At 33.1% G+C, this 22,684-nt stretch overlaps 2 non-coding genes across 2 annotated transcripts; both read right to left on the bottom strand.

The window, feature by feature from the left end:
- Positions 1 to 4,377: 4,377 nt before the first annotated feature.
- LOC146911961 (small nucleolar RNA R12) lies at positions 4,378 to 4,457 on the bottom strand. The gene has a single exon (XR_015017165.1). It is a non-coding gene; the product is annotated as a small nucleolar RNA R12 (small nucleolar RNA).
- A 10,157-nt stretch (positions 4,458 to 14,614) lies between these two features.
- On the bottom strand, positions 14,615 to 14,694 carry LOC146911960 (small nucleolar RNA R12). Its single transcript, XR_015017048.1, has one exon. It is a non-coding gene; the product is annotated as a small nucleolar RNA R12 (small nucleolar RNA).
- Between the last annotated feature and the right edge of the window lie 7,990 nt (positions 14,695 to 22,684).

Here is a 22,684-nt window from a genome sequence, read left to right as displayed (position 1 = left end):
TTCACTGACCACCATATGACATCCTTTTTCTCACATTCTCATTAACCATAAAAAATAATGTAAGCCATTAATTCCCCATTACAACCATTTCTAACTTTACACCAATCGACAACTCTTGTTTATTGTCAACAAGACTTAGTCGACTATGTCAACAAGAGCTTCTCGACAGATGTAAAGGAAGCTACGGTTGTTGTCATAATTTTGTGTCTCGTAGGTCTATCTCCGCTACAACCATTTCTACCTTTACCACAAGAAAAGCTCTTATTAGTTGTCGACGAAAACCTCTTATTAGTTATCGACGAGATTAGTTCGGCTGCATCAAAAAGAGCTTCAATTCTTGTGATAAAGGAAGCTGTGGTTGTTTTGATAAGTAACTTCTAAACTAAAGAAAATGAATGCAAAAGGGTGAAATTGACAATGACGGGGGTGTGAAAAATAATTACAGAATTTAAGATCTATGATAACTGAAAAAGAAGAATGAAAATCATTGTTGAAGCTGCTTAAGATATACTCCCTCTGGTCACTATTATAAGCAAATTTCTACTTTTTAGATTCATTCAATAAATGATGTATGTGGTCTATAATATAGACCACATACATCATTTATTAAATGAACCTAAAAAGTCAAAATTTGCTTATAATAGTGACCGGAGGGAGTATGTTGAAAAGAGAGTAGCCAATAATCAGATCTATTTAGGGTTTGGGACTTGGGAGTGTGGCAGCTCGGGAAGGATATTTATAGCCATATATTTGGTTAACGGGCTTTGTTCACCAAGCCCCACTTTTCCAAAAATTTGCTTTTATGTCTACTAATTTGTACCCCATTTTTCTTCTAAAGTCAACTTTATGTGTTTTTTTTTTTTTTAGGGAACTTTATGTGTATGTTTGATTTCAAGGGTTAAAATTGATTTTGAAGGTGAATATTTTTTTCTTGTCATAACTTGAATCATGGAATTTTTAACTTCCCAATTCCTTTAATCATTTAACGAGCTAATAATTGATTTTGACATGTTTTGTTGTTCTTAAATATAATTGATTTTTTATTTTGCGTCTCTAATTGATTCAACTTGAAGTTAAAATTATGTAAAATTGATTTTTGCAAACAAATGTATAGTTGAACAAGCTTTTACATGAGTGTATTTAAACACAAATATCTTCACGTTAAGGAAATCATGTGTATTGTCGATATAATTCTCTCGATTGATGTTTGCTAGTGACTCACACAATCCTTAAAAGTCAATGGTGTCAAACATTGATATGCTAAAAAATAAATAGGTTGACTACAAAAAATAACGAAACTCAACGCTAAAACTAAAAATCTAGTTTGGGACTCAATACTGAAAATTATATTTAGTTTTTGAAATGAAGGGTTATATTTATAAGTAAAATATTATATTAGTTGCTACTCGTTCCTCTAGTCACATTTTTCTGCAACTATTCTTTTTTCTGATTCATTAAATAATTAATGTATATGGATTATATTATTGTACAGATACATCAATTACTCGATGAATCTAAAAAGAGAATATTTATTTATAAATGAGATTGAAGGAAGTACACTACAACATTTTTGCTTCATCAAAGTTTGAACCCCAATACCTTTTCCTCAAAAAATTAAACTCACACATTTTTGTTCTATAAGCAAAAACTTTTATTGATAGAGAGCAAACTAGCATAAAATGTGAAAAGCAACTCTAAATTCATCATACAATTAAGAGCCAACACTTTGCCTTCCTCTACACTAACATTATAAATACAAAGATAATAAAACATTTTGGTGATCGTGTGTCAAACATAGCACCAAGTCCCTTCATTTATCCTTCATTTACACTACTTTCATAAGGCATCTTCAAAAGGGTTTTAAATTGAGGCATGTCCATATATTTTCATTTCTCACCCACTTTACTTCATAGAGATATGCCTAATTGCTCCAATTAAGCTAGAAGACTTGTGAACAATTTTGAATCACTTTGCTAAATGAACCATTGTTCAATTACTGCATAAACTATTAAAAGAAGAATCATGCTGTTAAAATGGAACATTTCTTAGTTGGCATATTGTCCTCTGCAACTTTGGAGGCAACATGCAAGTAAGTGGGTTTAACCACCAATCTGAAAAAACCAAACTCTTATCTCTACCATCCCTAAAGATAAACCATGTCCATGACATCTGCTTGATAGAATCTACCACATCCGAAATATTGGCAATCTTCCTGTTTAAAAGGATGTGGTTGCGGTCCAACCAAATATACCATGTCGTATTGTCGTTGTTAACCAAATTAAATGTGGCATTTTCTTTTCTTTTTTCTCGTACACAACGAGTTGAACAAAAGAAAATTATCAACCAATTCAACTCCTCGTCCTATTTCATTCCAATTTGGATACACCTTGCAAATATGTCACTTGCAGTTTCAATTTCGTTAAAACAAAAGACACAACTTTGTTGGTGCACATCAGGGAAGACTTCCTCTTCTCAAAAGTTCAACTCAAGTTGATAATTTATCCTGCAAAAGTCTCCAATCAAACAAGCAAATTTTCGATGACACAGTTGTACACCATAAACATTGCGCTGCTCTTAAGAAATCATCGTTCAAATCATTATGAAAGTGCAAACTGCATAACTAATGATAGCAACCTTTCACCGAGAACATGTTGCACTCATCCACAAAACTGTTCAGACAGTTTTCTGTTCTCAATGTTGTTCAAATTTCTCTGCCATATCTCCACCTTTGTGTGTTTCCAATCCAACCTGCTTCATTTTCTGCATCACAATACCGTTTCTACTTTCTATATGTAGCCATCCTGTACAATTCTGGAAATTCAAGGCATAATGGATGATTACCCCAAAATTTAGTTCTTTCTCCGATTCCTATCTCGCGTCTAGGAAGGTTTGTAAACCAATTTGGTTGAATGCTACTGTCCCATCCGGTTGAGCATAAATCATGCCACCAAATCAAATCCATCCTCTAGCCGCTCACACTCTCTAGACCATTTGCTCAATAACGACAAACTAAACAAATGTAGATTTTCTACAAGACTGAGTTTTTCAGAGTTTTTATTATGTCAACTCTAATTTCACTATAATGCTAATCCCTCCCTCTAGAATCTAGTCTCAAATTTAAACAAAGTATATTTTATTCAGATTCAATGAATAATTAATGTATAATTTGATTTATAATATAGATCAAATACATTAACATGAAAAAACAATCTTTGTTTATACTTGATACCATGAAGCAGAAATCCCTCATGTGTTGTCATGTTGGACTATCAACATCCTTAAATTTTATTTTTATTATTTGAATTTCCTTATAATTTATTTTTATTTGTCCGGGTTTTTACAACCAATTTTTCAATGGGAGAGGATCATGTCTCAAATTTATTCCTTATAACTTCATTAGGTGTGTTAGTTTTTGCTATTAAAACCAAATAGAATGAAAATAGTATATCAAAGGAATTGTTGTTATTGATCGTGGAAATAGTCAAGTTGATTTACACATATGACTTAGTTCATATCTGCACCTCTAAACCACTTGGTCATTGTTGTAGAAGAATAATTACACTTAAACTTGAGATGCCTAACCTACGAAGCATGGACACTCCTCGGATTAGACGTGTTCCACTGTCGGACATGTGTCGTGTCCGACACGACACCGACACATATAATTATAAACTGAATTATGTGATTTTCTCAAATTATAAGCAGTGTCGACGTGTCAGTGTTTGTGTCGTGTCCGGTGTCTGTGTCCGTATCCGTGCTTCGTAGTGCCTAACTCATCAGTTTGGGTGATTTAACTCCAAATTGCTTTTAAATTTAGCTCCAACAAATTGCTCACCAATAACTATATTACACACTTACTTATATTGACAAAGCTACATTTTGTGATATTTTAAGGCTGCATAACGTAAATCTCCGTCTCAATGGTGATACAACAAATAATGTAAGGCACTGATTCCACATTACAACCATCTATAACTTTCTATTAATCAACAACTCTTGTTATCTGTCAACAAGATTTGATCGACTGTGTCAAGTACAGTGAAATTTTGTTGTCATCGTAAGACTATCTCCAGTAAAATATTGTAAGCCACCAATCCCCCATTACAACCATTTATACCTTTCTCACAATCCACAACTCTTATTCACCGTCAAGACTTCGTCAACAGCATCAACAAGAAATTATAGACTGCGAGAAAGGAAGCTATGGATGTTTTTGTTTTTGACAAGTATTTGAGGTCGAAATGTACATATGATTAATCACTTCTAATGAGGGTGGTTGCTGCTCAAGTATTCATTTTATAAAAACTTTATATAGCATTCAACATCCATTTAAACAATAAATTTACATGGACAAAATAAAACAGAAAATAAACGTGATGTTGTCAGAAGTAGCTGGTTGTAATCTCATCTATGAAAATATCAATGGGAATCCGATTGATTTTTTTCATCACTCAACATCATTTATATCACAAACTTATAAAACATGAATCAACAAAAAGCTTATATAGATCACATAAATAATACGTAAAAAAAAATTTAAAAAGTAAGTCTGTATTAGAAAAATAAGTTTTTGAACTTTGCAAACTATTTGATAACTAAAATAATGAAATGAGCTTATAGAAAATGAGTCGAAAAAGAAAGAGCAATTGAGAGAGAAGCTATGGCTGTACAATGAAGATTAGGGTTTCTAACTTTGCAATCACATATAGAACGTATTTATAGCCATGGTGTTGGCTAATGGGCTTTGACCAATTTAGGTTAATGGACTTTGTTCACGTAGCCCATAAATTTAAGGAGATAAAAATATGTTATCAGTGTTACTTTTCCCACCCTGCTGCCTTCTCGCGCGCCCTGCAAAAATTCCAAAAATATCCCTGGTCTCGATTATATTTTCCATACCAGATTGTTAGTGCTTTCCGGATTTTAAAATCCGGACAAAATCGATATGAAATTTTTGTGTCTTTCTTTGATGTCAAGGGTCTTTGTTGACCGTCATATAACCCCCACATAAGCTGTAATGCAATTCCAGGGGTCCTATGAACGGTCAACAATGACCATGACACCACAGACACACCTGAAAAACTAATAAAAATTGAAGAAAATATAAGAAAGGAGGCGAAGTGAAAAATGGAGGAAATTGTTGAAGATTCAAACCTTTTTATAGCCTTAAACAAGTCCAAGGTCATAAGTTCAGTCAGTAAAAACATTTTTTAAATGCTAACCTCCAAAAATGCATTAATGGCTCCACTAACCAGCCAAAATACATTGGTGAAACGCCATCGGCCAAAATAAACTGAGGGGTTACAGATTTTATATTCCGGACTACATGAACGTTGTCTGGATTATAAAATCCGGAATGTCCCTCACCTCCACAGAAGGTGCGCAACTTCCTTCAGTTTGGCCCAATATTGTAAAAATTCGGATTACATAATCCGGAAACCATTAGAGTAGTCCGGATTATGAAATCCGAAATGCATCAGTTTTTTTTTTGCCGGTGGTCTGCACCACAAGAAACACGTTTTCAAAGGTTTTTACCAGCATTAATGGTTGGTAAAACTCCTTTGAACACGTTTTTTGAATGTTTTTGACCAAAATTAATGGCTAGGCAATTTGTTTTCCTATAAATAGTATCCAAACTTTCACATTTCTTCACACCATCACACTTTATCCTCCTCTTCCTTCTTCACAATGTGTTTCTATCATTGGCCTTTCATAAAACGAGGCTACTTTGGAAAATCATGTGTTATATGACCGGTCAACGAGGAAGGCAACGCGCTGCAACGAAGCACGGTTTGTCTAGGTGTCAGGGTAACCATTAAGGTCTCTTTCACCCCGGAAACAAACCTTACCTCAGTAGCGCACCCCCCCCCCCCCCCCCCACATTTGACCAACCTTCTTAGGGCAAAACTAGACTTAGTTTTAGTTTTACTCTATGGATGTAGGTTTTCTGGTGGTTTTTTTTTCTTTTTCTACTTTTATGTTTATATTAATAAAATGAGCTTGTTTTAGGCTCTTAGGAGATTAGAAATAGGTTTAGGTTCTTATGTAATAAGCTTAAAAAACTTCAACGTTATTGTAATTATTATTCATATATTAATAAAAAAAAAAAAAAAAATTATCTTTGTGTTCTTTTTAATTCTGTTTTTTTACGTTTATTTGCATTTTATTTTACGAATTTGAAAAGCTAAAATCAAAAAAAATTGGAAAAAGAGCATTCCGGATTTTAAAATCCGGAAAATCCTAAAAATGTAATTCGGAAAACAAAATCCAGACAGGGGTATTTTTAGAAAAAAAATAGGGCGCGCGAGAAATCTATAGGGTGGAAAAAGTAATACTCATGTTATATTTAGTCACCTAGCAATTGCTCTTTAGACGAAAATATCGATGGATGGAGGTATTTCAGTAGTTTTCAATGCATGTGAGCAATTGTTAAATACCTAAAGAGTAGTATCTCAAAAATAATTCAAGAATGACTAATTTTTTATTTTATGTTTGGTCAAGGTTGATTAATTTATTATATTTTTTAGGCTTTGTGTAACATGTAAGAACAACATATTTTTCCGTCATGCATAAGTGTATTTTTCATCGTAAAACAATAAGCCACAATGTATCTTGTTTAATTTAATGATGAGATTTTTTTGATCCAATGGTATAGACAAAATTGTGAATAATGTAATACTTATCTCATTTGTACATTATAAAATTAACCTATTTTTTATGGTTTATTTCTTTCTCCTTAAAAATAAAACCTCTGTGCACATTTTTCAGTCTATAAGTTGATTTCTAAATATGTTTTGCGGTTTATTAAACAATAATGTTTTGCAGTTCAAAAATAAAATTATAAAGACATGGAGTTTATGGGGTAAAAAGGTGTTAATGGTTCCTTTTGCTATAATTTTTTAAGAGGTTTTTTTTCTAAGTTAAACTAACTCATAAACAGAAGAAAATCAAAATCGAGATATTGAGTAGGAGCAAAATCCAATGTCCCTAGCCAACACCGTCAATCTAAGTGGTTTTTTAGAGGTGTTAATGGTTGCCAATTGCCTCTCAAACTTCTATATGATTTCTATGTCACAAATTTTATTACTATATTAGCCAACTAAAAACACTATGAAGCTCAAGTCAATAAATGATTGAGTTGGAGTGATAGTGTAGAATGATTGTGTATCTTGATTTTTTTAGTGAAATTCTCTTGTATAATCGAGTTGTCAATGTGGTTTGACGAAAAAACATGTTAGACATGTAATTAAACACAAGGATCTCACCACAATAGGTGAATTGTCGTTTGACTGATTATATAGTTGTACAAAGAGCTTCTAAGTAACCTGAATGAATTTTTGTTTGTGGCTCAAAGGTGTCATTTGGATAGACTTCGTTGGTCTAGAACAACATTCTGGTATACAATATATTTGGAGCTGACAAAAAGGATCACACCTATTCGGACAGGTCTAAAAACTCAAAAAAGAATGCAGTGTTTGGACAATCAAATGTTAGTTTGGCGTAGCGGTGGAGTTGACGCTCACATGCGATGAAGGAGATGCTAGAACTTCCAGCTTCACAAAATTACGATAAAATCACGATTGTGCGGCGGAACCAAACATTGACTAAATTGAAAGCTGTTTAATAATCCAGTTTTTTTTAACGCTGACCGCTAAAGTCAGAACTCTGACTAGCCCAACTAAAAAAAACACTTACTCACACAAAAAACATTCACAAATTTTCAAAAAAAACACTAACCACACAATAACACAAACCTACGGTTCATTTTAGATCCCATGCAAAATAACAAGCTAGCTTAAAACTAACATTAACACCCAGTATCTGGACCAAGGATGATACGGATATATTTTGAAGATATGTTTAAGAATCATGTTAAGAGAGAGTAACTGCTTCAAGTGTGTGAGGTTTTTGAAATCAAGTAGGGCTCAAATATATTTTTTAAAGAAAAATATTATATTAGTTGTTACTCGTCTCTCAGATCACATTTATAAGCAATTATTCTTTTTTTTTATTCATTAAATAACTAGTGTATATGAACTATATTATAATACAAATGAGTAAATAGTTAATTACCCCCCTGAAAGTGTAATTTTCGTCAATTACCCCCTGAAATTAACAAAACTTCAATTACCCCCCTGAAATTGTACAACGTTAATCAATTTACCCCCTTCGTCAAATTCTTCTGTTGGTCAACATGACGTTTTGCAAATACTCCCCTAAAGTTTTGCACTTATATGCAAAATACCTCACGAACTTAAAAATTTATATATATTTTTTCTTATACTTGACTCAAAAGATATTAAAGGCAAACAAGAAAGCTTGAGAAATACATTTAGGATTCAAGGAAGAGCTTAAAGAGTTACTTGGTGAAGGGTACTATGGTAAAGGATGATTACCAAAAGTGTTTATTGAAAAGAAATACATTGGTGGAGTTGAGGAAATTCAGAAACTTCATGATGACAAGAAGCTTGAGAAATTGCTTGATTGTTGTGTAAGGATTGATGACATAGAAGGAGGTGATGATGGATGTGAGGCTTGTGGTGATATAAAGTTTGTTCCTTGTGAAACATGTTATGGAAGTTGTAAAATCTACTATGAAGGTGATTATGAAGAAGATGATAATTGTGAGGTTGTTGGGGGAGTGTGGATTCCAAAGGTGTTCTCATTGCAATGAAAATGGCCTAATAAGATGTTTCATGTGTTGTTTCTAGTTCCATATTTCATTTTGACATTTAACAATGAAAATGGCATAAGTTAATTGTTAATTGTTTGCCTTTAATATCTTTTGAGTCAAAGATAATAAAGAAAATATAAATTTTCATGTTCGGGGAGCATTTTGCACATAAATGCAAAACTTCAGGGGGGGTATTTGCAAAACATCACGTTGATTAATAGAAGAATTTGACGGAGGGGCTAAACTGATTAACGTTGTGCAATTTCAGGGGGTAATTGAAGTTTTGTTAATTTCAGGGGGGTAATTGACGAAACTTACAATTTCGGGGGGTAATTGCCTATTTACTCTAATACAAATATATCAATTACTCGATGAATCTGAAAAAGAGAATATTTATTTATAAATAAAATCGGAAGAAGTATATTACAACATTTTTGCTTGATCAAAGTTTGAACCACAATACCTTTTCCTCAAAAAATTAAACTCGAATGTTTTTGTTCTATAAGCAAAAACTTTTATTGATAGAGAGCAAACTAGCATAAAATAAGAAAAGCAATTCTAAAGTCATCATACAATTAAGAACTAACATTATAAATGCGATATAATAAAACATTTTGGCGATCATGTGTCAAACATAGCACCAAGTCCCTTCATTTATCTCTCTTTAACAAAACAACTAGAAAAAAGAACACACTACTTTCATAATTCATCTTCAAAGCATTTTAAATTGAGGCATGACCATATATGTTCATTTCTCACCCACTTCACTTGATAGAGTTATGCCTACTTGATCCAATTAAGCTAGAAGACTTGTGAACCATTACTGGCACTGATAAATAACTTTGCTAAATGAACCATTTTTCAATTACTGCATAACTATTCAAAGAAGAATCATCAATCACGCTGTTAAAGAGCAACACTTCTTAGCAGACATTTTGTCCTCTGCATTAGATTACAAAACACTGCAAACACTAAGCCGTATGTGATATTGTCCTCCGCGTTCCACCAAAATATACAATGTCGTTGTTAACCAATTCAACTCCATATCCCATTTCATTCCAAATCATCCATTAGAACATTAAATTTCAAATCATTCTAGATTTGATACAACCTATAAACATATGACTTGCAGTTGCAAGTTCGTTAGAACAAAAGACACAACTCTTTTGGTGTACGTCAGGGATGACCTCCTCTTCCTCTCAAAAGTTCAACTCGAGTTGGTAATTTATCCTGAAGAAGTCTCCAACCAAACAAGAAAATTTTCGATGGCACTGTTGCAGGGACGGATGCATGTTGGAGCTATATGGGACTATAGCTCCACATGCTTTTCCCTATTTTTTTTTTTTTTAATAGATAAAACACATATAGCACACACGCACGGTAGCAACTGCAAGTGTTGACTGTTGAACGTGTTTTTTTAGCTATGAAAGTTGGGAAGAGTAACCTATGTAATAAAATGGGTAATCAGTGGCTAAGAGATGTTCTATTAACAATTAGCAATGATGTCATTTTATCTCATTTTCAACAAATGGATAGGTGATGATTTTCATTGTAATGTATTGTATCAAACAATAAGGTAATAATATTTGTGGATTAAAAAAAATAGTTTGTATTACTCCATCCATCCCGTATTACCTGAGCCAAAAGCTCATTTCACATGTATTAAGAAAAATGTATAAATGAAGGAGAGAGAAAAATAGTTTTAAGTGCACTTGTTAAGTATTGGTGTATTTTCCACTATCATAAATGTAAAGTGGAATATACTCCCTCGGTCCCATATTATAAGCAACAAAAAAATCACACTTATTAAGAAAACTAAAACATAGTAGTTTGTAACATAGTTTTTTTGTGTTATCTTTAAAATAAGTTTTATAGGTAGGTGTAAAAACAATTTTCATTGGTAGTTGATTATAGAGAAAACGAAAAAGAGAGCAAATTGAATGCACTTTGCATTTAATTTTTCCTTGGAAAAGATAATGTTTTGAAAAAACATAATTAAATATGATAAAAGTTGATCTTTTTTCTTATAATTTGGGACAAAAAAATGAGTTTTTTTTGCTTATAATTTAGGACGGAGGGAGTATTGAATTAGAATGATTAAAGTAATATTAATTAGAATTATAAAGGGAAAAAAGAAATCAATATTGTATTGAAAAATGAAATGACTCAGTTATTTTGGGACTTTTTTTTTTGCAAATGGTTCAGTTATTATGGGACGGAGGGAGTGTTATTTATTTGAAATTTTAGCTCCACATGCTCCTAAAGTCTGGATCCATCCCTGCACTGTTGTACACCATAAACTACGTGCCCTGAAAGTGCAAACTGCATAACTCATGATACTAATATTTCACAGAGAACCCATTGCACTTATCTGGCAACTTTTTTATTACATTCTGTATTCCTCTGCGGCATAATTGTATTAGTCAGAATCAGCTCTAATTTTGCAGTTTTCCGTTCTCAGCGTTGTTCAAATTTCACTGCCATACCTATCTCTACATCTGGATTTTTCGGCCTGCTCCTTTTTCTGCATCACGGTATCGTTTCTACATTCTATCTGCATCCACCCTGTACAATTCTAGAAATTCATGGCATCATGGCGGATTACCTATCCATAACTCCAAAATTCTGTCGCCATTTTTCTATCTCATTTCTAATAAGATTTGCAAACCAATTTGGTTCAATGCTAATATCCCTCCGATTGAGCATAAATCGCGTCATCAAATTGAATCCATCCTTTCACCATATTTGTATTTAACTAACCGAGACCAAATTATGTTCTATAATGACGAACTAAACAGATGTAAAAATTTTACTACAAGACCCCCTCCTTTTGGAAGGCACGTTTTATACCATTCCAATTGATCCTTTATCCTTCCGAATCACATCCCATAAGAATCTTTGAATTTGTGTCAATTCTTCGATCACCTTCTGAGGTGCCTTGAAAAAAAAACAGAAGTAGTACAGCTATGTTGCTCAACACCGAATTTAATAAAACCAACCGACCTCTAAATGACAAGTTGAAGTATCAATTGTCCCAACATGACAGTTATTCAATGAACCTGAAAAAAAAAAAAAAAAAGTGTTTTTATACTTGATACCGGTGGAAGTATATAGATGCTAGTTAAATGATCTTAGAATTTTTTTGAAATTATGAACATAACACGGGAGGAGAAGGGATTCCGTCAAGCAGAAATTCCTCGTATGTTCTCATCGTCAAGCAAAAATCCGTCATATATTCTCATGTTGGACAATCAACATCTTTAAATCTTATTTTTAATATTTAAATTTCCTTATATTTTATTTTTATGTGGCCCGGGTTTTACAAGACCATTTTTCAATGGGAGAGAATCCAAGTCCATCATTATTATAGAAGGAAAATTATACTTCAACTAGAGATGCCTAACTGATCAGTTTGGGTGGTTTAACTCAAAATTGCTTCATGTAATCTTTAAATTTAGCTCCAACAAATTGCTCACCAACAGCTATATTACTTATATTGACAAAGCTACATTTTGTGATATTTTATTTACAAGGCTGCATAACGTGACATAAGTCTCCGACTCAATGGCGATACAGCAAATAATGTAAGGCAATGATCCCACATTACAACCATCTATAACTTTCTGATAACCAACAATCTTGTTTTTAGTCAACAAGGTTTGATCGACTGCATGAACAAGAAGTAATCGATTTTCAGAAAGGAAGCAATGGATGTGATTTGATTCTTCTTTTGATGTCCAAATGTACATATGATTAATCACTTTCTAATGAGTTTGGTTGCTGCTCAAGTACCGTTTTATAAAGACTTTATATAGCATTCAACAGCATTAACAATTAAGATACATTAGCAAGTTTTTATGTTCTAGAACATAAAATTATGGTAAATTTTCATTTTTATGTGTTATAGAATATAATTTTATCTTCTAGAACATAGAAATCATATTTTTTATGTTTTAATATAATTTGGTAGCCAATTATAGTAGAACTTTTTTTAGAACTTTTTATACTTAAATAGCCAATTAAAAAAACATAATAACCCATTGAAAACATAACAACATTAGCGAGTTTATTTTAGGGACAACATTAGCGAGTTATTTATACAACAACAAAACCATATGACATACTTAGGGCCTGTTTGGTTTGGCTTTTCAGAAGCAATTCTAGCCAAAAAGCAATTATAAGTAGTTTCAAAAGCAATTCTAGCCAAAAACAACATGTTTGGTTTGACTTTTCAGAATTGCTTTTATCCTCCAAAAGCAATTCTCCATGAAGCTACAAACTCTAACTTCTAGCTTTTCTAGAATCAATTATAAACAGTAAATTGTATATTTTATTATTACAACCTATTATTTTCCTTTATTGCCCTTTATCAATTCTCCTTCTTTATCAATTCTCCTTTAGCTATATCTATTTTAGTAATTATACATTCAAAAGCAATTTTGATCAAAATCATCCAAACAACATTCAGTTTGTTTAATCAATTCTACATAATTGTATCCAAACATAAATCAATTCTCTCAGAATCAATTCTGTCATAATCAATTCTATCAAAATCAATTCTGTCAGAATCAATTATATTCAAAGTTGAACCAAACACACACTTAATACTTTGTTCTCACATTCTCATTTACACTGCAAGGTTGTATGCCTTCCTATTGTCACATAATCGATTTCTAGTCCAATACCACAAAAATAATGTAAGCCACTAATTTCCCATTACAACCACTTCAGCCTTTATCACAATCAAAAACTCTTATTCATTGTCAACAAGACTTAGTCGATTGTGCCAACAAGAGTCAGTAGACTGGGACAAAGAAAGCTACGGTTGTTGTCTTCGTATGTGTCTGTAGGGCACCTCTAGAACCATTTCTTCCTTTACCGTCATTTGATTTGATGGGTTTATTATATGACAATGTCAATTCACGTATTTAGATAGAATTGGAAATATGACCTCTCTTTAACAAAACTAAAACCAGCTAAAGAAAGGATCAAAACTAGCTAAAGAAAGGATCAAAGACATCAATAGGTGAATTGACTTATTTTCTTCATTCTAAAGTAAGATCATTTCGCTAAACGAGTATAATCTCACTTAGCAAACTTCCATTTAATTTTGCAATGGCTAACTTAATTTCTTTTTAACCGGAATTAAATGTTTATTAAATGTTTGTTGGAAATTCCAACGTAACACTTAATTGTCAATTGCAACATGCGAAGGCAGGTTTGTAAGCCATTAATCACCAATTGTAACTATTTATAATGTTTTATCACAAACAATTGAGTCCTCATTTTTGTCAACAAACCTTGATCCAGTCATCAACAAGATAAACAAGTCCTTGTTTGTTGTTTAATTGTGGATTGGGTTTAAAGATTTAAATTGATAAAGTTTGTTGTGATGAAATGTTGTTGAAAAATTGAAGATGTGAGGAAGTTGTTTATTGTGGTTTTATGCTCAAGAGTGAAATGAACATTTGATAGAAAATAACTGGTAGGTGACAAACAAAACTAGTGTCTTCATCTTTGAATATTAGCTCTAATTTGATGTTGATTTGATCATTCGTACATCAAAAAACTAACATCCATGACTAATTCAATTAGCTTAAGTTGGTTTCCTCACATCTTTAATTCAACAACAACATTATTATTTTCTTCATTTCTCACAGCTATCAATTCCAATCTTTAAACTCAATCCACAACAAACAACAACTTACTATAGCATTCAACGTCATTGATATTGCAATGGCCAAACAAGATGGTATTATTACTAGCAAATTTACAAAAACCCAAGTTTTAAACTAGATTTAAGGACAAAAAAAAACCGTATGTCAATTAAATGTTAACTACAAATACGATGAAAACAGAAGTTGTAGTAACAAATCTTGGCGAAAAATAATCAAACAATAAAAATTTACATGGACAAAATAAAACAGAAAATAAACGTGATGTTGTCAGAAGTAGCTGGTTGTAATCTCATCTATGAAAATATCAATGGGAATCCGATTGATTTTCTTCATCACTCAACATCACTTATATCATAAACTAATAAAACATGAATCAACAAAAAGCTTGTATAGATCACATAAATAATACATAAAAAAAAAGGATTAGAAACATAAGTTTTTGAACTTTGCAAACTATTTGATAACTGAAATAAAAAAAATGAGCTTAAAAATATGAGTCGAAAAAGAAAGAGCAACTGAGAGAGAAGCTATGGCTGCTCAATGAAGATTAGGGTTTGTTTCTGAGCCTTGTAATCACATAGAGAACATATTTATAGCCATAGTGTTGGTTAATGGGCTTTGACCAATTTCGGTTAATGGGCTTTGTTCATGTAGCCCATAAATTTGAGGGGATAAAAATATGTTATTTAGCCACCTAGCAATTGCTCTTTAGACGAAAATATCGATCGATATAGGTATTTTAGTAGTTTTCGATGCATGTGAGCAATTGTTAAATATCTAAAGAGAAATCTCGCAAAAATAATTGAAGGATGGCTAATTTTTTATTTTTCTTTTGGTCAAGGTTGATTAATTTATTATATGTTTTAGGCTTTGTGTAGCATGTACGAACAACATGTTTTTTCTATTATGCATAAGTGTCTTTTTCATCATTAATCAATAAACCACAATGTATGTTGTTAATTTAATGATGAGATTTTTTTGATCTAATAGTAAAGACAAAATTGTGAATAATGTAATTCTTGTCTCATTTGTAAATTATAGAATTAACCTATTTTTTTGAAGGTTTATTTCTTTCTCCTAAAAAATAAAGCCAGTGTCACATTTTTCGGTCAATAAGTTGATTTTTAAATGTGTTTTACGGTTTGTGAAACAATAATGTTTTGCGGTTCAAAAATAAAATTATAAAGACACGGAGTTTATGGGGTAAAAAGGTGTTAATGGTTCCATTTGCCATAATTTTTTTAAGAGGTTTTTTTTTTAAGAAGTTAAACTAACTCACTCAAATTGACACCCGAAAAAAATCAAAACTGAGACTTTGAGCAGGAGCGCAATACAAGGTTGTAACCCAGCACCGTCGATCCAAGTGGTTTTTTTAGAGGTTTTAATGGTTGCCAATTGCCTCTCAAACTTCTATAAGACTTCTATGTCTCAAATTTTCTTACTATATTAGGCAACTAAAAACATTATGAAGCTCAAGTCAATAAATGATTGAGTTGGAGTGACGTGTATTAGTTTGTGTGTTTTAATCCATAATCATGATTAGCAAACACTTAAGAGTTTAGTTTGTTACAAAGAGATCAGTTTTGTTACAGAGATTGTTTAGTTTGTTACAAAGTTTTAACAGCTAGTTACAAAGATTTAATAGTTAGTTACAAGAGACTTAATCTCTAAGTCATTGTATATATATATAAATGCTTGTAACTCTTCCATAATAATGTGAATACAATTTTTCTTCAATATTCTCTCTCTCTCAAAATCATAACAAACTCATCATCACCTTAACCAACTTCATCTTCTCCATTGAAACCCAAAATTTCAGTTTGCTTTCACACCAAGAAACCAATTGCTGCGCTAATAATTGGCATCTAGAGCTCTGGTTTTTCATTCTGGGAAACACGAGAGACATTGTGAGGGGTGAATTTTCTGGGAAACACGAGTAAAGTGTGAAGATTCAAAGGTTTTGTGCGAAGCAATCATGACCAACAATGGAGGTTTTGGTACAAATATACTGGTTCTTGATGGGAAGAATTAGGAAAGGTGGAGTGCATTGATGAGGTCGCTATTTGGCGCGCAAGATGTTCTTGAATTGGTTGAGAATGGATATGAAGATCTTGCTGCAAACGCAACTGATGTTCAAAGAGCTGCGTTCAGGGAACAGAAGAAGAAAGATTGCAAAGCGTTGTTCTACATCCAACAGAATGTGGATTCTAATCACTTTGAGAAGATCTCAAAGATAACAAGATCCAAAGAGGCTTGGGATATTCTGGCAAAATACTATGAAGGAAGTGACAATGTGAAGCAAGTGAAGCTTCAGTCATTGAGAAGAAAGTATGAGTTAATGCTGATGGAAGAAGATCAAAGGATCAGTGATTACATCTCCAAATTGCAATCTGTAGTGAACCAGATGAAGGCATGTGGAGAAGAAGTTTCAGATCAGCAAGTTGTTGGTAAGATAATGAGATCTCTCACATCTAAATTTGATTTCATAGTAGTTGCCATACAAGAATCCAAAGATGTGAAAACTTTGAAGATTGAGGAACTTCAATCATCACTTGAAGCTCATGAGATGTTAGTGATTGAAAGAAGTTCAGAAAGAAGTGCCCAACAAGCTCTGCAAGCACAAACCATCAAGAAGGATGGAAGTGACAAGAATTCAAAGCAAAGAGGGAGAGGAAGATCCAAGAAGGGAAATTGGGGTAAGCCTGATGAAAAGGGTGAAAATTCAAAGTCTGGTGCAGCTTCTGGTCAAAATCAGAACAAAAGGAAAGATTTTGATAAGAGAAAGATTCAGTGTTACAACTGTGATAAGTTTGGACACTATGCTGATGAATGTTGGCACAAGAAAGATGTAAAGAGAAATCAGAAAGGTGAAGAAAAGGCAAACATGGCACAAGATGGTTCAGATTCTGAAGTAGTTTTGCTGATGGCTACTACATGTGAAGGAAATCCACTTTGTGAAGATTGGTACCTTGACTCAGGGTGCTCCAATCATATGACTGGACATAGAGAATGGCTGATTAACTTTGATTCCTCAAGGAAAACAAATGTTAGACTTGCAGACAACAGAAATCTTGAGTCAGAAGGTATTGGTGACATTGCTATAGAGATGAAGGATGGAAGAAATGCATTGACGGAGAAAGTGTTACTGGTTCCAGGAATGAAATACAACCTATTGAGTATTGGGCAACTGATTGAAAAGGGATTTTCAGTCACTATGCATGGCAACACCTTGAATCTATATGATAAGCAACAAAATCTGATACTGAAGTCAAAGTTAACAAAGAATAGAACCTTTCTGTGCAGCATTCAAAATGCCAAAGATGTGTGTATGTCAGCTGCTTCTGATGAAAGTGTAAACTGGTTATGGCACATGAGGTATGGTCATCTAAATTTTAGAAGCTTATCATACTTAAACACTAAGAATTTAGTATCTGGTTTACCAGTTTTGGATGCAAATAAGAAAAACTGTGAAACATGCTTGAAAGGCAAGCAAAGTAGGCTCCCATTTGTGTCTGAGAAGCCTAAGAGGTCCAAAACTTGTTCACTCTGATATTTGTGGCCTATTTGAGGTACCTACAATAGGTGGAAGCAAGTACTTTATCACCTTTGTAGATGAGCATACCAGGATGCTTTGGTTATACACTATAAAGTTAAAGAGTGAAGCTTTAGAAGTGTTCAAGAAATTTAAAGTCTTAACTGAGAAGGAAAGTGGAAAATCAATTAAGATTTTAAGAACAGATGGTGGTGGAGAGTATACCTCTAAGAGTTTTGAAGAATTTTGCAGCAATGAGGGTATATCTCATGAAGTGACATCTCCTTATACTCCTCAACATAATGGCTTGGCAGAGAGAAGAAATAGAACAATCCTTGACATGGCCAGAAGTATGTTGAAACAGAAGAATATGCCTCATATGTTTTGGGGAGAAGCAGTCAGTACAGCTACTTACATTTTGAACAAATGTCCAACTAAGAAGTTGAAGAACAAAGTGCCAGAACAAGCTTGGAGTGGAAGAAAACCAAGTGTCAAACACTTGAAAGTGTTTGGATCTATCTGCTATAAGCATATTCCAGATGCAAAGAAAAGCAAGTTGGATGATAAAAGTGAGAAAATGATCTTGCTTGGTTATCATTCAACTGGAGCATACAAGTTGTATGATCCAATAAGTAAGAAAGTTCACATTAGCAGGGATGTAATAGTAGATGAGAATGAAGCCTGGAAATGGGAGACTAATACTGAGATAAAGAATGTGAACTCACATATCTTCACTGAATCAGATCAGAGTGAAGCATCTGATGAAGACATGGAGGTAGCTCAAGATGATATAGAGATTGCAGCTGATTCTGAAGTTGATTCTAATGATGATCAAGCCACACCACCAGTTGTGAGGCCACAAAGAAACAGGCATGCTCCCAGAAGACTAGAAGATTGTGAGATATTGGCTGATGCAGAACCTCTAAACTACAAAGAAGCAATTCAAGCTGAAGTTTGGAAGAAAGCTATGATTGAAGAAATCAAAGCTATTGAGAAGAATAACACCTGGAAACTTGTTGAGTTACCTGAGAAGAAGAAAACCATAGATGTCAAATGGATTTTCAAGGTAAAACTGAATCCTGATGGGTCAGTTTCTAAATACAAAGCCAGATTGGTTGCTAGAGGTTTCTTACAGAGATATGGTGTTGACTATAATGAAGTATTTGCTCCTGTTGCTAGATTAGAAACAATAAGATTGGTAGTGGCATTTGCAAGCAGCAAAAACTGGTCACTATCACACTTGGATGTAAAATCTGCATTTCTGAATGGACCTTTGGATGAAGATGTGTATGTTACACAACCACCAGGATTTGAAGTAAAAGGGAAGGAGCACATGGTGTACAAATTACATAAAGCACTCTATGGCCTGAAGCAAGCACCTAGGGCATGGAACAAGAGGATTGATCAGTTCCTACTTCAAACTAGCTTCAGGAAATGCAAAGCAGAATATGGTATGTATGTTCAGAAACTAGCTGATGAGAACATAACTATAATCTGCCTATATGTAGATGATTTACTAGTGACTGGAAGTAATCAAAGTGAGATTGAGAAGTTCAAACACACTATGAAGAGTGAGTTTGAAATGACAGATTTGGGAAAGCTATCATATTTCCTTGGATTTGAATTCACAACTAGCAAAGCAGGCATAGTGATGCATCAGCAGAAGTACATTGGAGAACTGCTTGAAAGGTTTCAAATGATTGATTGCAATATTGCATCAAATCCATCTGAAACAAATGCTAAACTGGATGAATGCAGTAGTGAAGAAAGGGTAGAGTCCACTGAATTCAAACAGATAGTTGGATCATTGAGATACTTATGCAATAGCAGGCCAGATATATGCTTTGCAGTAAGTATCATCAGTAGATTCATGAATGATCCAAGAAAGTCTCATCTCACTGCAGCAAAGAGGATATTGAGATATGTGAAAGGTACACTGAAGTATGGCCTGTTATTTCCAACTGTTAACAAAGAAGGAGAAGCTGAACTAGAGGGATACTCTGATTCAGATTGGTGTGGTGATAGATTGGATAGGAAGAGCACTTCTGGCTACCTATTCAAGTTCAATGGTGATGCAATCTCATGGTGCACTAAGAAGCAACCAGTCACTGCTCTTTCTTCATGTGAAGCTGAGTACATTGCTGGTACATTTGCAGCATGTCAAGCAATATGGCTTGACAATGTGATGAAGGAACTTAACTGTGAAGTTAAGAAACCACTGAAACTGAAGATTGACAACAGGTCAGCCATCAATTTGGCAAAGAATCCAATTGCACATGGCAGAAGCTAACATATAGAAACCAGATTCCACTTCATCAGGGAACAAGTCTCAAAAGGAATGATTGAAGTGGAGTACTGTCCTACTGAAGCTCAATTGGCAGATGGTTTCACAAAGGCTCTGAAGATTGATAGGTTCACTTGCTTGAGAGACAAGCTGGGTCTCATTGAATGTTAGGATTATGGATTAAGAGGGGTGTATTAGTTTGTGTGTTTTAATCCATAATCATGATTAGCAAACACTTAAGAGTTTAGTTTGTTACAAAGAGATCAGTTTTGTTACAGAGATTGTTTAGTTTGTTACAAAGTTTTAACAACTAGTTTCAAAGATTTAATAGTTAGTTACAAGAGACTTAATCTCTAAGTCATTGTATATATATAAATGCTTGTAACTCTTCCATAATAATGTGAATACAATTTTTCTTCAATATTCTCTCTCTCTCAAAATCATAACAAACTCATCATCACCTTAACCAACTTCATCTTCTCCATTGAAACCCAAAATTTCAGTTTGCTTTCACACCAAGAAACCAATTGCTGCGCTAATAACATGTAGAATGATCGTGTGTCTTGACTTTTTTTAGTGAAATTCTCTTATTAGTCAAGTTGACGAAGTGATTTGACGGAAAAAAAAAACATGTTACACATGTAATTAAACACAAGGATCTCACCACGACAAATGAGTTGTCTGTTTGATTGATTGTATAGTTGCACAAAGAGCTTTTAAGTTACCTAAAATGAATTTTTGTTTGTCACTCAAAGGTGCCGTTTGGATAGACTCGGTTGGCCTAGAACAACATTCTAGTATAGAATTAATTTAGAGCTAATAAAATGGATTAGACCTACCGGAAAGGGTTTAAAAACTCAAAAAAAAATAATGTAGCGGTTGCATTGACGCTCTCACACGAGGTGAAGGAGAAGCTACAATTTCTAGCTTCACAAAATCACGATTCTGTTGCGGAACCTAACATCGATTAAATTCGGAGTTGTTTAATAATCTAGATTTTTTTTTACCCTTATCGCTAAAGTCAGAACTCTAACTAGACTAGCCCAACTAAACAAAACAAAAAACACTTACAAGCTAATGCACCACACAAAAAAACATTTACAAATTTTCTAGAAAAACACTAACCACACAATAACACAAACCTACGGTCCATCTTAAATGCCACGCAAAATAACAAGCTAACTTAAAACTAACATTAACATATATTTTGAAGATATGTATAAGAATCATGTTAGGATAAAGGAGGGAGTCACTTAGTTGTTAAAAAATATCTGTTCGGTAATGTAGCAAAATTCAATATGATCTTCATGACATGTTTTCAAATAATTTCAACCATTTATTGTTGAGTAATTTCTTTCATTTTTTTTATATAACCTGTAGCTGTATTCTTTAAGGATTCAAATAATATTTTTTATGCACTATTGCTTACATTTAGATGCCTACTGAAATTTTGATTACATTCCAAGCATAGACTCAATAACAGAGTTATCTAAAATATGGCATTTAACCTACTACATATATTAACAAAATATTGTCTAAGCATCTTTTTTGTTAACAATTATCTCATTCGCAGAAAATTTGTTCAACTTTAACTTATGTAGATTCATATCTTATTATTCAACTTCAAACCATTTGAAAATAGGCGAGGTTTAGGTTATCTTTGAAAGAATTGTGGTTGTGTGCATTTACCCAATACTAAAAAGAATTGACCATGTGTAAATCGGAAACAATCCGGTTGATTTTCATTGGTGCTAGATAAATTATCCATATATTCTTCAAAGTATAACATAGAATCGTGATATTTACGGTATTTGGTTAAAACTTCGAAAACCACTATAGCATTATGTTATTTGTTAACGATCGTGTCCGCCCATTAATTTAATATTATATCGTACGGTAAAAACTCACTCACTCACAGTGAGAGACATGTGAAATGTGGGTAATTGAAAATATGTATAGTTTTTGTATAATAAATATGCTTTCAAAATTTAAAAGAGACAACGTTAAAAAAATATCAATTATATGCACTAAAATGCAACTAAACCCTAGGAATATCAAAATTCAAAGAATAGTACTCCAAATCGAAAGAGACTCCTTTTCCCTGAAAAACTTAAATATCATCATAACATAAAGTTATTTAGTTTATGCAAAGTAAAGGTTTTGAACATTAACTTTCAAACCGTCCAAATCTCTCTTTAGAATAAACTAAATCATATCAATCTCTTATCCTAATCTTTTCCTAATTTACTTACTTCCCCTCATTCATGTATGAACTAAAATAAAATAGTTTGCTCTCATTACCAAATACAACATATGCACGTGTATTCTTCTAAGAACTTGGTAAAACTTGTACTTTGACACCTCCAACCAAAATTTTAAAGAGTAATCATATTTGTACAACTATTTTGTAACAACATTCTGCATTTTCAAAGAGTTAAATAAAGGTGCATGTGATATCCTTATATCGTTATATTACTCCTTAACCTTCCACCATGTGGTTCTCCTCTCACGGGCCT

This window comes from Medicago sativa, chromosome 6, assembly GCF_051527215.1.
Source record: "Medicago sativa cultivar Bolivia chromosome 6, Bolivia_mono, whole genome shotgun sequence".
NCBI lineage: Eukaryota > Viridiplantae > Streptophyta > Magnoliopsida > Fabales > Fabaceae > Medicago > Medicago sativa.
This window is presented reverse-complemented; position numbering and strand designations above follow the sequence as displayed.